Genomic DNA, 14,328 nt, shown 5'->3' on the forward strand with positions numbered 1-14,328 from the left:
CTTCCTTCCTTCCTTCCTTCCTTCCTTCCTTCCTTCCTTCCTTCCTTCCTTCCTTCCTTCCTTCCTTCCTTTCTTTCTTTCTTTCTTTCTTCCTTTCTTCCTTTCTTTCTTTCTTTCTTCATTTATTTTTACTTCACAATTTATTTCATACATTTTCTCTTATGGAGCTCACTTTTTTCTTCTGGAAAATGTAAAGCTTAAACTAGATTGTTCTTTGTTTTCAGTTCCAGTACATTAAAATTTTTCTTAGGTATCATTTGAAATCGTAGAAGCTTATTAAATGTCATAAAACATTTTTAAAGATATATAAACTAGTTTTCAGAATACTGAATGTGTTTTATGTATGTGTGTATATATGTATATATAGGAATATATATATATATTTACTATGAAATCAATTATTCTCAATAGAAGTGAATTTATCAATGAAGCTAGTTGAAGACAATTTGCATTTTACAAAAATGGAACTTTTAGTTTTCTACCAATAAATAATAGTAGCCAACATTTTGCTTTATTTTCAAAGACTTACTATGGTAAGAAATAGGCATATCTTAAGAATGAAGTATACCTGAATCGTTATAGGATATTCAACTGTAACATAATGGGAATGATTAGTAGCTCTTAAAATGTCTTGTGAAATTTATTTGGCCGTATTTATTTTAGAATACATTGTATTCCAGAAATAATTCTGAAATATTGCCTATAAGCATTTCCTAAGTTTAAAATAATAATAAAATTATAATAAATATACAAATGAATTTAAACTTAAGTGACTTAATTTGAATTGGTTAGGACCCAGGATTTTTGATAAAGTAAAAGGTTAATATAAAACTTTCAGAGAATCTCCACCATGTGGCACTGCCCCCTAGATCTAAAACCAGATTAATTTAGAAACCTATGGACAGACAATATGGTATAAAGGAATCACAAAAACAGGATGCAAATGACCTGCTACCCACAACTCCTATAGAAACTGGTTTTAAACATTTCTTTGAACTTGGAATTATAAATAGATGATATACTTAGAAATTTAACATATCTGATGTTCTCAAACTTTTCAAACACATCTGTCTATCTGATACATCAACAAATATAATAAGCTTAAAATTAAAATAATTTTGGAAATAATTTATCTCACAATTTTCTAAATCTACATATTACATTACATATTTAAGATGACTTGTATTTTATAATTATTATAATTATATATAATATATATTATTATAATTATATAAACTATATAATTATAGTTATTAGAATTATATATGTCAAATTTAAATATTTTATACACTTTGCATAAACATGGATGTATTCCGAGTGCCCCCCCCACCGGATTAGACAACCTACTTCCAAATTTAAAAAAATAGGCTTAATTTACTCTACACTTATTTTTATCAATGTCCTGGGTGGTAAGTCCACTTACCCAATAAAGTTGCATGTTCAATGTGTTCTTATCTGGGCTGAGATGGGCAGAAGATTTGGGAACCAGCACGTTTATATAAGAGACTTGAGACCAGCGCCCTGGCCCTATGTGGTAAACACGTCTAAGGACGCTGCTACCTCACTCTGTTGATTACATTGGAGCTTTTATTCTAACTCCTCAAGTTATTTATAACAACTCTAATTAATCATGTTTATAATAACCTTTTTCAACTTTTGCATCATGTGAAAAGATGGAAATCTACATTTCTAGTAGGAACTAGCTCCCTCCACTATTGATTGCTTTAGAGTCCACTCAGATCTTTACTGACTCAGTGGATCATTCATTCTTTTCACAGATTCTGGCTCATAGGCAAGAACTCAGAGGTCAGTGCATTTGTAATATTGTGGAATACTCCCTTTTTTGAGAATGAGAATTTTTGTCCTACTTTCTGCTCACTGACAGTGACACCATGATCACAGGAGGCTTTGGGCATTAGGCAGAGATGAATTCACAGCAAAGGGCAGAGCAGATGACATTTCCTACAGCAGTTTTCTGACTTCATTGCTCAAAAACTTCAATGGATTTTCCAATACCAGCACAGAAAAGTACAAAACTCACGGCCTGGTATTTATCACTCTCTTTGATTTGGTCACAATTGTATGTAATTGGTCTTGCTTTTTAATATATATATATACATATATATATATGTATATATATATATACACACACACACACATACACACACACACACATATATATATACACATACATCCACACACATTGTATACATACACACACACACACACATATATTATTTCCTGTTCACACTCTGAATTGCTTGTCTTTCAAAATATAAATTAGTTTCTATAATTTGTTCATATCAACCCTTCTTCCTGAAATGCGTCTGTCGATTCCTATTGGAATTTTAACTACACTGCAAAACTGAACTCACATGCCACAAAATCAAACTGTTTTAAACAAATATATATTCACAAAGTCCCAGGCATGATTCTAGCAACATTATAAACATTAAACCAATTCTCAAAAATTCTCAAAAAAAATTGTGAGGGAAATATATCATGTGCCTCATTTTCCAGGTGAATAAACTGAGGCCCAGGGAAGTTGTTATTTCCTAAGTAAAGACAGAGAGATATTTTATCCCAAGTGCTGGCATCAGAAGCCATGCATGTTACCATTATATTTTGTTGCCTCTCTGTCTGTAGTTTGAATAGATCTTATATGTTTTTGAAATGAGTCATTTCTAGTTTCACGTGTTTTCTAGATTCCAAGATAGTTGTGAACAATGAATGGGTTTATTTTTATATTCTTGACAACATGCACTGTGGTTCCCAATAATAACTAGTTGAATAAATGAACAGAGTATGAAGACAGTAGTTCTTGAAGAGTATTTTTTGTATAATTCTCTAGAGATATACATTTGAAATTATTAGCCTTGTAGGTGATATTTAAAATGTTGCAGTGTGATGAGATCCCTTAAAAAGAGAGCATGGATGGAGACAAGAATCAGTCTAAAGACTGAGACCCAGATACTCCAGTATTAGTGTTTGGGGGTCGAAAAACAGTAGGAAATAAAATTTGCAAGGAGCAAACCAGGAGAGTATGGTAACATAGAAACTAAAAAAAAAAAAAAAAAAAAAAAGTATTCCAAGGAGGAGGGGGTTATTTTCTGTTTTATTTGCTGCTTACAGGTCAGGTAAAAATAAAAAAGAAAAGATTCTCTTGAATTTAGCAATAAAGATTTTAAACTTACTAGAATATTTGTAGGTAATATTTGTAGTATATGTAATGTCACCCAGGAAGAAAATAAAAAGTGAGACTATGAAAGAACATAGGACAGAACCTTTGGGAATAGCATTATTTAAGGATTCGGTAAAGAAAGAGAAGCCTGCAGAGTAGATTGAGTAGGTGGGACCAGTACTGTAGGAGAGAAAGAAGAGTTTTGATGTGGACATACATGAATGCAACAGTTCTTGAGGAGGACGTGTCAATAGACTGAATTCCCACTATTCCAGGAAAGAAAAAAAAAAAATCATCCTCACGGTTTATCATATGGTCAAATTTAGTCTTTAAAAATATGTAATTTTGTAAGTCATTCACAGCTATATAAATAAAATGACAGTGCAAAACAACTTGACTAAAATGTGGCAAAGAGAAATTGTACTGGACACTTGTTAGGAATGGCAAGGAAGATGTTATTCAGATTATTGCAATAAAGGTCAAGACCATTGCAATAGGGGAGACAAGTGAACTTAACTCTGCTGAAACAAAGTTCAGAAGAGTTTTTAAATGCTGGGCTGAGCTAGTGAAAAAGTACTGGAGGACACGTGTGGGGAAGGGGAGGTTGGTGTGATTAGGCCAGCTGTGTAACTGGCTCTTAGAGAAGTTAGGGTCCTACCCTCCCATAGACACTGCCTGATAGGGGTCCTATCTTGCTTGATGTCTACATGTCAAAAGGATGGTGTTTAGGCTTTTGAGAAAGACCATTCTGCCTCACAAAATTGAAAGAGTTTGGGAGATTTATCTACATTACAAAAGGGCAAAGAAAGAATTTGCCATGAGAAAATGTCTCTTGTAATTGGTCAGGGAAAATGGAGGTCAGGAGCTTCTAGTCAAGAAGAAACCTGTCTAAAATTGAGTCAGGCTAAGGGGAATGCTATGGTCCTCTTTGTCAAATGTTAACAAAATGTAAACCTGCCAAATACGTACTTGTCAGTATGTAACACTTCGAGAAGTTTAAAATATCCTTTACAGCTCATATTTTTGTTGAAGAAAGAATGGCTGTCTTCTTTGCTCGATGATTGCAAAGCATTTAATCTTTAGATTTATAAACAGCAAATAATAATCAATCTAGTTAAAAAGAAAAATCCTATTGCATTCCCTTCCTTCCGGTGACATTTAGATACATTCTGCCTTCAGCAGTTTTCCATTTGCAAGATAAATCAAGTAGATTTTGGTGCAAAACATTTATAAAAGATGAAAAAATACTGTCACATTTATTTTTAGCAAAACAGAACAGCCCAGATTCTTATCGCAAAATATCGTGTGATGAAGTCCTTCCTGTTGAGTGACTAAAAGGATGATTACTATATTTTTCCTTTATCCTTAAAATCATATTGTTCATTTGCTGATTCTTGATTTTGAGAATATTCATCTGTCTTATCTTCATCTGAAGACTCTATCTCAAACCTTTTTTTACATGATCAGTTTCACCATCATCTTGAGTCTATAGTGCTGGTTTCTGCTTTCGGTTTTCATCTTCTATTCACACACTACTGTGAAATTACTTCCTCTGTCATTTTTTTCCCTCTAGCATTATGAATGTAAAATGAAAAATCTTGAATTTTCAACTGTTTTTAAAGAAAAAATAAAATCAAACTAAAAAGATAGTGTATCAGTTTTTTGATATCTTTTTGAACGATGATGTAATACTTTAAGCAACACATTTAAAAAGAGGAAGAGGAGAATGATGCAATGGGGAAGATTTATTTCATTATTATATCATCCTTCTAGGCCATTCATCTTACAAGTTTCATGTAAGTCTTTTAAAAGGACATTAGGAGATGTTTATGAGTAATGATGAAATGATTTGTAAGATGATGAAATAGCACAATGCTCAAGGCATAGAAAGGATCATATCACTAAGTTCCTAGAATGTATCCTAGATTTATAGAATGTGCCCATTCAGTAATTGAAGGAAAGATTAGTTTACTTATTTAATAATAAGTTAATATTTCCTTATCAGGAATACTTCGAAGAATAAAAAAAATGAAATAACAATCTTTAAAAATAGGTAGAGCTGCTCAAAAAGAAACTCAAATATTAATTTTGATGCAACAAAATTTAAAGACATATTGAGAGTTGAACTTTGCTGAGGAAGAAAGATATCTATTGGATGTAGTGGCACGGAGTTTTTGTGCGACTTGCTCAGAGTTTACAAACAAAGCTCTCTGGGAAATCTATGACATGCTATACTTTTTATAATTTTACAGATGTGTATATTATGCCTCAAAAAGTTTAGGTAACTCTTTCAACATCATATAGCTTATGAGTGAGCGAGGATTATAATTTGTATCTATCTCCAAGATGATGCTTATTTTAACTATGCCCTGATAATTATAAAGACTAGCCATCCTTAGATTATTTGCACAATACAAAAACAAATAGAAAAAGTTTTCTTTTTAATTTTTGTACCAATAAATTAATTACACCTACAATTTTAAGGGCAAAAATAAAAATGAAATCAATACAACTGAATTTCACCTCCTTTCTGGGAGATGAATAGCTCAAACTCAGAATAAATCACACTGGTTAGTGCTATTTCATAATCAGTGTCCTTTAAGGAGGAAGGCCACAAATCATCAAATAAGTCAAGGGACTCATAGATGTCACTATCAAATTTAGAAGTTTGTCCAAGGTCTATAAGTATCTGAAAAAAATGATATACCACTTGGCTACCTATAATGTTCCTCCATTCCAATCCAAGGGGAATCCAAAAATTCCCACTCACATTGCTACAGATGCTGTGGTTTATGAATTGAAATCAGTGTACAGATTATTTGAGTGCTGCCAAGATATTCAACATTACCATAGATATTTTCTTCCTGACACATGGTGGGTGATGCCTTATTTAGTGGGTGAGTGTTGGGGTTACCATAGCTCCTGGATTGTCATTGTTTGTACCATGTTTCCTCAGATGTTACATGTGGAATCAGATTGAGTTGGGCTGTAATTTCTGGTTTGAAATTTACTTGATAGGCTTCCTTCAAGTACAGTTGAAACCAAGCACCTAATTTCAATATATACCTCCCAGAGTGACATTAAAAACTTTCAGAAGTACTCTTAATCTCTTACTCATTCCTAAAACTTAGATAGTAATGTGTGAACATTATAGCCTAATAGAATAAGCTCTCAAAAAATATTTGCTTTAAAAGATAATAAAGCATATCTTGTGTAACTGAAATGGTTTTTATGCAGACAACATAATTATTTTTAATTTAATGGTGCCTATAGCAAAATATTAAGAGCATTCTGTTTAGACATTCAGAGGAAATGCATTTTACTCTATTTAAAAATAAGGAATAAATAGTCTATTAATAAAATAAGAAAGCGGCTACACCATCAAAACACAAATGGGGAAATATACATGTCACATAGTATGAATTCTTGACTAAACCAAGAAAAGATGCAGAAACAGCATATACTTCTCCAGATAAACAGGAAATTTGGGTATGTAAGCAGAGAGGAAAGAATCTCTTCTCTGGACTGAAGAATGAGAAGTGAATGCAATGTAGAGAAATGAGGAACCTTCAATGATGCACCTCCTGGCCTGAGATACCCCCAAATAAATTGCTAAAATGAAAAAATAATTTAGAAAATGTTGGAGTAGGGAATATAAAACTTCATAATAGCAAAACCTGAGGGAGCCTTTGTGCCAAGGAAGGTGGAATTTGGTGTGAATTTGTTTATATTAAACATCCCAAAGTGAAGGTCCTTCTTTCTTCTCCTACATTCTCTCCTTCCCCACAACACTCTACTCTCTGATAGGCCTCTCTGATGCTCAATAGGCCTCTCTGATGCTCAAAAAACATGGCACCATATAGTTTAAGGCATGCATACATGTGCTTATCCACACGTACATATACATACACAAATAGAAACAAAAGAAAAAAATGTAAGCGATCTACATCACAAAGAGAATTATAAATGGAAAGAATGGTAAGAAAAATAGATCTTCAGACATTCGTATCAGTGTCTGTGTACTTTAGACATGACCTATTAGTCTTTGATTGCTTTCATCGTTTCTGGTACAGCAATATGTTCTAGGCTTTGCCACTTATTAATTTACTGCTTTCTGGCTTCACATTCATCCTTCAGTACCTCCTTAAAAAGTACCTGTTCCGTGATACTTTGATAATGGATTGGCCCCTTTAGAGCATTTCTCTTATTGTGAATATAGTGTTGAGCCTTGTCAAAGGAAGGCATGGAATGAACATTGAAGAAGGAAAAGGTCTTCCTTTCCTGGTCCTGTGTGTAGCGTGTTTATTTCTGCCTTTCTCATGCTGCAGAGTTGGTCAGTGTGAAGATGTATGTGGTGCTTTATCCAGCCACATGTGTAGCCCCAAATGTCTCAAAGGTACATTCCCTCAGCAACCATACAGCTCCATCCCAGTGCTGGTGGGGTCTTGCAGCCTTCCCAGTGTGGATGCTGTGAGCGTCAGGCCTTGTACCTCCAGTGGCCTCCCAACTCAGTCTGCACTTCTGTCCACCCACATACTTGCACCCTGGAGGATTGTTCTCCTTGGCTGGAGAATGTGGACTAGCTCTGACCCAGGCAACCCAGTGAACTCCTTTGTCCTGAAAACAAGATGCTGCAACCACACATTCTCCAAGGAGATCTAAAGCTTGACTTGGGGAGAGGGCCTCCCTTCCGCATTTGTGTCTTTGGATAATTTCACTGAACTTCCGAGTACTCTTTGGAGTTCTCACTACATCTTTATAGTTACTCTCCTATTATAGCTTATTAATTCTTAATATTAATATTCTGCCTTTTATTTTTTATTTTTTTAAAGATTTTATTTATTTATTTGACAGAGACAGAGACAGCGAGAGCAGGAACACAAGCAGGGGGAGTGGGAGAGGGAGAAGCAGGCTTCCCACGGAGCAGGGAGCCCAATGTGGGGCTCGATCCCAAGACCCTGGGATCATGACCCGAGCTGAAGGCAGACGCTTAACGACTGAGCCACCCAGGTGCCCCAATATTCTGCCTTTTAAATAACTGTGTGCTTCCTGTCCCTCAATTAGATCCAGACTGATACATAAGCTCATCTTCTATATTTTCTGCCTCAGATTTGGAAGCAGTCATTTTCCTAACATTTTGTGATATTTTAGTGGAATATTGCAGAAAATACAGATGGAATGGTCAGTAAATAAAATTGGGATACCAATCCCAGAAAACCAAGAAAAATCCTGCTTTCTCTTTCTCTCTTGCTCTCATTTTATACCTCTCCTGTTCTCTCTTTTATTTTCAATAATGTGGAAGACCACTCTAAGGGTAACTCCAACACAGTTTGTTATTTCTTGTTTATTTTCTTCAGTTATTTATAATTAATGTACATTAGAGAAACATGGATATGATATTTTTTCAGAAGGTTTTCTTTAATTAGAAATACAAGTATTCAAAGGTAAATAATTCTCCCTCAAATTGCAAATGATAATCCCACTCATCGTTAACTAGTTGGGCTACTTCTGTCATGTGTGTTGCATGTGCGCATCAATACACATACATATGTGTACAACTATGCAAAGTTATGGCAAATAATGCGTTTTTAAACCGAATATTTTAAATTTCTAATAGAGACATAAATCCTAGGAGTACTACAGAACTCTCTAACCTTAAATATGATTGAATTAATATGGACAATATTTAAAGGTAACAATACCAAAAAGAGAAAAAAAAAAAACTATCCTAAACATTAGAAGCTGTCATAGTAGACAGAATGCAAAAGCAAATTGTACAAAAAACACAATGCTTGTAAGTAGTGTCAAATTTAGTAAATCTTTTCAGTTGCATACAAATCAAAACTACAATGAGATACCACCTCACACCTGTCAGAATGACTAAAACTAACAACACAGGAAACAACAGGTGTTGGTGAGGATGTGGAGAAAGGGGAACCCTCTTACACTATAGGTGGGAATGCAAACTACTGCAGCCACTGTGGAAAATAGTATGGAGGTTCCTCAAAAAAGTTAAAAATAGAGCTATCCTACAGCCCAGCAATTGCACTACTAGGTATTTACCCAAAGGATACAAAAACACTGATTCAAAGGGGGCACATGTACCCTGATGTTTATAGCAGCATGATTAACAATAGCCAAAATATGGAAGAACCCAAATGTTCATCAACTGATGAATGAATAAAGAAGGTGTGGTAGGGGCACCTGGGTGGCTCAGTCAGTTAAGCTTCCAACTCTTGATTTTGGCTCAGGTCATGATCTCAGTGTCGTGAGATCCAATCCTGTATTAGGCTCTGTGCGGGATGTGGAGCCTGCTTGAGACTCTCTCTCCCTCTTCCCTTCCTCCCTCCCTCCCTCTCAAAAAAAGAAAGTTGTGGTATATAATGGAATATTAGCCATCAAAAAGAATGATATCTTGCCATTTGTAATGACATGGATGGAGACAGAATGTATTATGCTAAGCAATACAAGTCAGAGAAAGACAAGCACCCACCATATGATTTCACTCATATCTGGAATTTAAGAAATAAAACAGATGAACATAGGGGAAGGGAGAAAAAAGAGAGGGAAGTAAACCATAAGAGACTTAACTATAGAGAACCAACTGAGGATGGAAGGAGGGAGGGGGCAGGGGATCAACTAAAAGAGTGATAGGTATTAAGGAGGGCACTTGTTGGGATGAGCACTGGGTGTTAAAAGTAAGTGATGAATCACTAAATTCTACTCCTGAAACCAATATTACACTATATGTTAAATAACTAGAATTTAAATAAAAACTTGAAACAAAAAAAAAAATCTTTTCAATTACAAATAGCTATATTCATATACTCCATACCTTTTTGGCTTTATCGGTAAATTTTAATTAAAAATAAAGACAAAAGATAGATGGGGAAATAGCTACTGCAAAAACCTGAAGAAGTCATTCTGTTATTAACATACAGTAGTACTTGCTGTTTGATGAGAAATCATCTTGTTTAACAGCTGGTTCCTTGGTATTAATGTAGTAAGTGATCTTTCAGAAATAGTATGAGAGAGCTTGTCAATGAAGAAGTATTTAAGTGCTTTGTATCCATTACAGATGACATCTTAATTATTTCTTATTGTGAATGTTTTCTGTAGTATATGTTTATCCTATTGAGTTTACCCAAATCATTTTCTATAATATGCTTTCCTACAAATTAGCATAATTTTTATTTTTTATCAAGAAACCACATTCTATTAAAAAAAAAAAAAAAAAAAGAAACCACATTCTATTAGTCTTTTAAAATATAATATTTACTACTAATAGTCTTATGGAGTGGGCATTTTTAATAAATTGATTTATAGAAAACATCTTTAATAAATTATTTATGGGTATGTAACAAAGTGGGGCACCTGGGTGGCTCAGTCATTAAGTGTCTGCCTTCTGCTCAGGTCATGATCCCAGGGTCTGGTCTCAAGCCCCACATCAGGCTCCCTGCTCAGTGGGAAGCCTGCTTCTCCCTCTCCCTGCCCTCTGCTTGTGTTCCCTCTCTCGCTGTGTCTCTCTCTGTCAAATAAATAAATAAAATCTTTAAATTAAAAAAAAGAAATACTAACAAAGTAAATGTGTCAAAATGAGTATAAAATAAAATGTGAGCATGTAGAATATCTTAATTTAGGAATAACAACCAAAGTAAAGGGTGCTTGGGGATGCCAATTACCTAATAAAGCACCTTAAACTGAATGAAAAGAAAAGCAGTCTTTGAAATTGACTCCTAGATTATTAGAACAACCAGATTAATGAGTCTTGAAGTCACACAATTTGAGGCAATTAGTTTCGGAACAATCGATGTTATTCTCTAAAAGCAACATTCTCCCTCATTACCTTCATTTTAGCATCAAGATTATCAGATTTTCAAAATTCGTATTTGCAAATAATTAGGGCAAGACACTTCGAATTGTGAAACTTGTTTTTTAAAGCTTGTGATGTGACTATGTGTGTGAGACTTTATAAGATTGTCCATGAGCTATGCTGGTTAACTTTTTATAATATAAATCTATGAATAAATGGGGAGGCCAAAAGTGTAGCATTTTAAAACAATTTAAAATTTTCCAAATGCATTTCAATAAAGATCTGTATGTCTTAAAACAATGTCCTATTATATACAATATTTTTTATTGGTTTAGATAGAATTTTGCTTGTTTCTTCCCAAAATGATAATTTCTTTTCTTTTTTTTCAAAATAGTAATTTCTTAATGACAAATTTATTTGGGGATATTGGGCACTGCTTGAATGCATTAGAATATTAGAAATCTATGGGGTGCCAGGGTGGCTCAGTTGGTTAAGTGTCTGCCTTCGGCTCAGGTCTGATCCCTGGGTCCTAGGATATAGCCCTGCATCAGGCTCTCTGCTCAGTGGGGAGGCCTGCTTTTCCCTCTCCCTCTGCCTGCAGCTCTGCTTACTTGTGCTCTCTCTCTCTCTCTGTCAAATAAATAAAATCTTAAAAAAAACAAAACAAAACAAAAAAACGCTCCCAGCAGTTTCCTATTGGGATGCCTGGGTGGCTCAGTTTGTTAAGCGTCTGCCTTCCTCTCAGGTCATGATCCTATGCTCATGGGATCGAGTCCCGCATCAGATTTCTTGCTCTGAGGGGAACCTCCTTCTCCCTATGCGTGCTGCTCCCCCTGCTTGTGCTCTCTCTCTCTCTCTGACAAATAAACAAAACCTAAAAAAATAGAATATTAGAAAGCTAAACAATAAGTCATTTTTTTCCAGCTAATTATCATTCTTGGCCCCAAAGTGACCAGAGTCAAGGAAAGATAGGTATTTATTAACTCAGTCTACTCTCTCTCTCTCTTTTTTTTTGAGTGATGTTATCAACTAAACTTCTAATTTAGTCTCAAGCAATACAAAGCACACAGCTTTCCAGTGGTAACTGAATGTATCTGTGTGAATGTGATGAATTTACGTCTTTACCATTTGAGAAAAATTGACAGAATAGGAAAATAATTTTTGTCCCCTTTATTATTCTTCAAATGTTCTCCTTGTTTTTTTATATGTGTATTTTGTCCCAGTTTTTAGAGACACAAGGGGTTCTTTAGAGAGGATTGCAACAAACATTTGTTTTCTGGTATTAATTTGGGGGCATTGTATGGGTTAATTGGTATTCTTTATTATTGTCAAAAAATCACATATGTAGAAAACCATGAGTTTTAATTCAAATATAGTTCCCCTCATTTAGGAATGAAACATCAAAAACAACAATAAACAGCAATAACAGAAAAATTGGTATAGTTACAAGAGAATTTTACTATCACCCACACTTCCCAAATTAGATGATGATCTAACCACACTGAATACCAATCTCCTCATTTGAAAAAGAAAGATTTTTTTGCCCTATCTTATAAGGATTTAATAAAGAGGGGCGCCTGGGTGGCTCAGTCATTAAGCGTCTGCCTTCGGCTCAAGTCATGATCCCAGGGTCCTGGGATCGAGTCCTGTGTCGGGCTCCCTGCTAGTCAGGAGCCTGCTTCTCCATCTCCCACTCCCCCTGCTTGTGTTCCCTCTCTCTCTGTCTCTCTCTCTGTGTCAAATGAATAAATAAAATCTTAAAAAAAAAAAAAAAGGATTTAGTAAAGATAAAATTCTATTAACTGAGAAAATGGGTAGAATTGGCCTTTGTTGAAAGTTAATTTTGTTACTGTTAAAATTAACAGTTAAGAGTAATCTTACAAATTCTTAACATGGGGCTCATTCCCTTCTAAAGAGATTCTAAATGAGCTACAAGGTGTGTATGTACTTGACGTTGTGCAGAAACAAAACTCTCAATGCAGATAAGGGTGGAAACAGATTAATATTTTTTATCCCATGCTTAAAGGAATCCATTACTTATAAAATAAAAATTAAAAAGTTACAAACTTCAATATAAACATTAATTCAGGTTGGTTTTGTTTTCTTATTGGGAGTTTAGGTTTTGTCAGATTATTGATTTATTTTTGATTGGTTTGAAACAGATTAAGTTGTTGCTTCTTAAATTTCTGGAGCAATACTCAATAAATTGCATTTGCCACTATTTTTTCTTAAAGTAATTAAGTACTTCTTTCTTTGTCAACCAGATTATTTAATTTCAAAGCTGTTATTTGTAGTATAAGAAAAATGGTACCTTTGAGTATATAAATCAAAACAAAAGAAATAATAATTAGATCAATAGTAGTAAAAAACCTCATTTTATAATAAAATATTTGTGTGTTCTAATAAATTTGAAAATCTGGATGACATGAAGAGTACTGCAGAGCAAATGCAAAGATACGTATAAATTATCTAGTCTTTTCAGCAAATTTTGCTGGAGCAATTGGATATTCATAGGGAAGAAATAGAAAACGCCACCTAAAGCTCATACCTTATCCAAAAGTTATTTCAAAATATATCATAGACTTATACATAAACTTAAAACTGTAAAACTTTTAGAAGTAAATGCAGGAGAAAAACCTATTCTCTGTGACTAGACAGAGTTCTTAGATATATCATGAAAGGCCCAATCCATAACAAAAAGAAGGTATTAATTTGACTTTATAAAAATTTAAAAATGTGTAAATCCCTGTTAAAAGGATGAAGGAAATGACCTACAGGGTGGAAGAAAATATTTGAAAACCAAAGATTACTCAAAGGATTTGCATCTGGAATTTACAAAGAACTCTTAAAACTCAACAGTAACACAATAAATAATCCAATTATAAAATGGGCAAAAGACATGACAAGACATTTCACTGAGAGGTTATACAGAAAACAAAAAGGCACATGAAAAGATGTTGAACATCATTAGTTATTTGGACAATGCAGTTTAAAATTACAATGAGCTATTACTACACACCTATCAGAATGGTTAGAATAACACCACCCATAGACATCATCAAATGCTGGGAGGAGAGGAGGTGGAAATAAAAAATGAATAATAATTTGACAGTTTATTATAAAACTAAATATATACTTATTGTACAACCTAATAATCATCGTTTGGGCAGGGTGTTGCACACATGTCAGAGAAATACTTATGTCCACATAAAAATATTCATAGCAACTTTATTCATAATAGCCAAAAACAAAATAATCCACATGTCAGTCACCAGAGGAATGATTAAACAAAGTGTTGATACATCCATAAAATGGAATACCACCTGGCCATAAA

General features: G+C 34.1%; 1 protein-coding gene across 2 annotated transcripts in view; it reads left to right on the forward strand.

Annotated features, from left to right (window-relative positions):
• Positions 1-14,328, forward strand: part of CDH19 (cadherin 19) — a 106,934-nt gene that overhangs the window by 73,069 nt on the left and 19,537 nt on the right. The window lies entirely within an intron of this gene.

This window comes from Phoca vitulina, unplaced genomic scaffold (assembly GCF_004348235.1).
Source record: "Phoca vitulina isolate PV1807 unplaced genomic scaffold, GSC_HSeal_1.0 scaffold27, whole genome shotgun sequence".
NCBI lineage: Eukaryota > Metazoa > Chordata > Mammalia > Carnivora > Phocidae > Phoca > Phoca vitulina.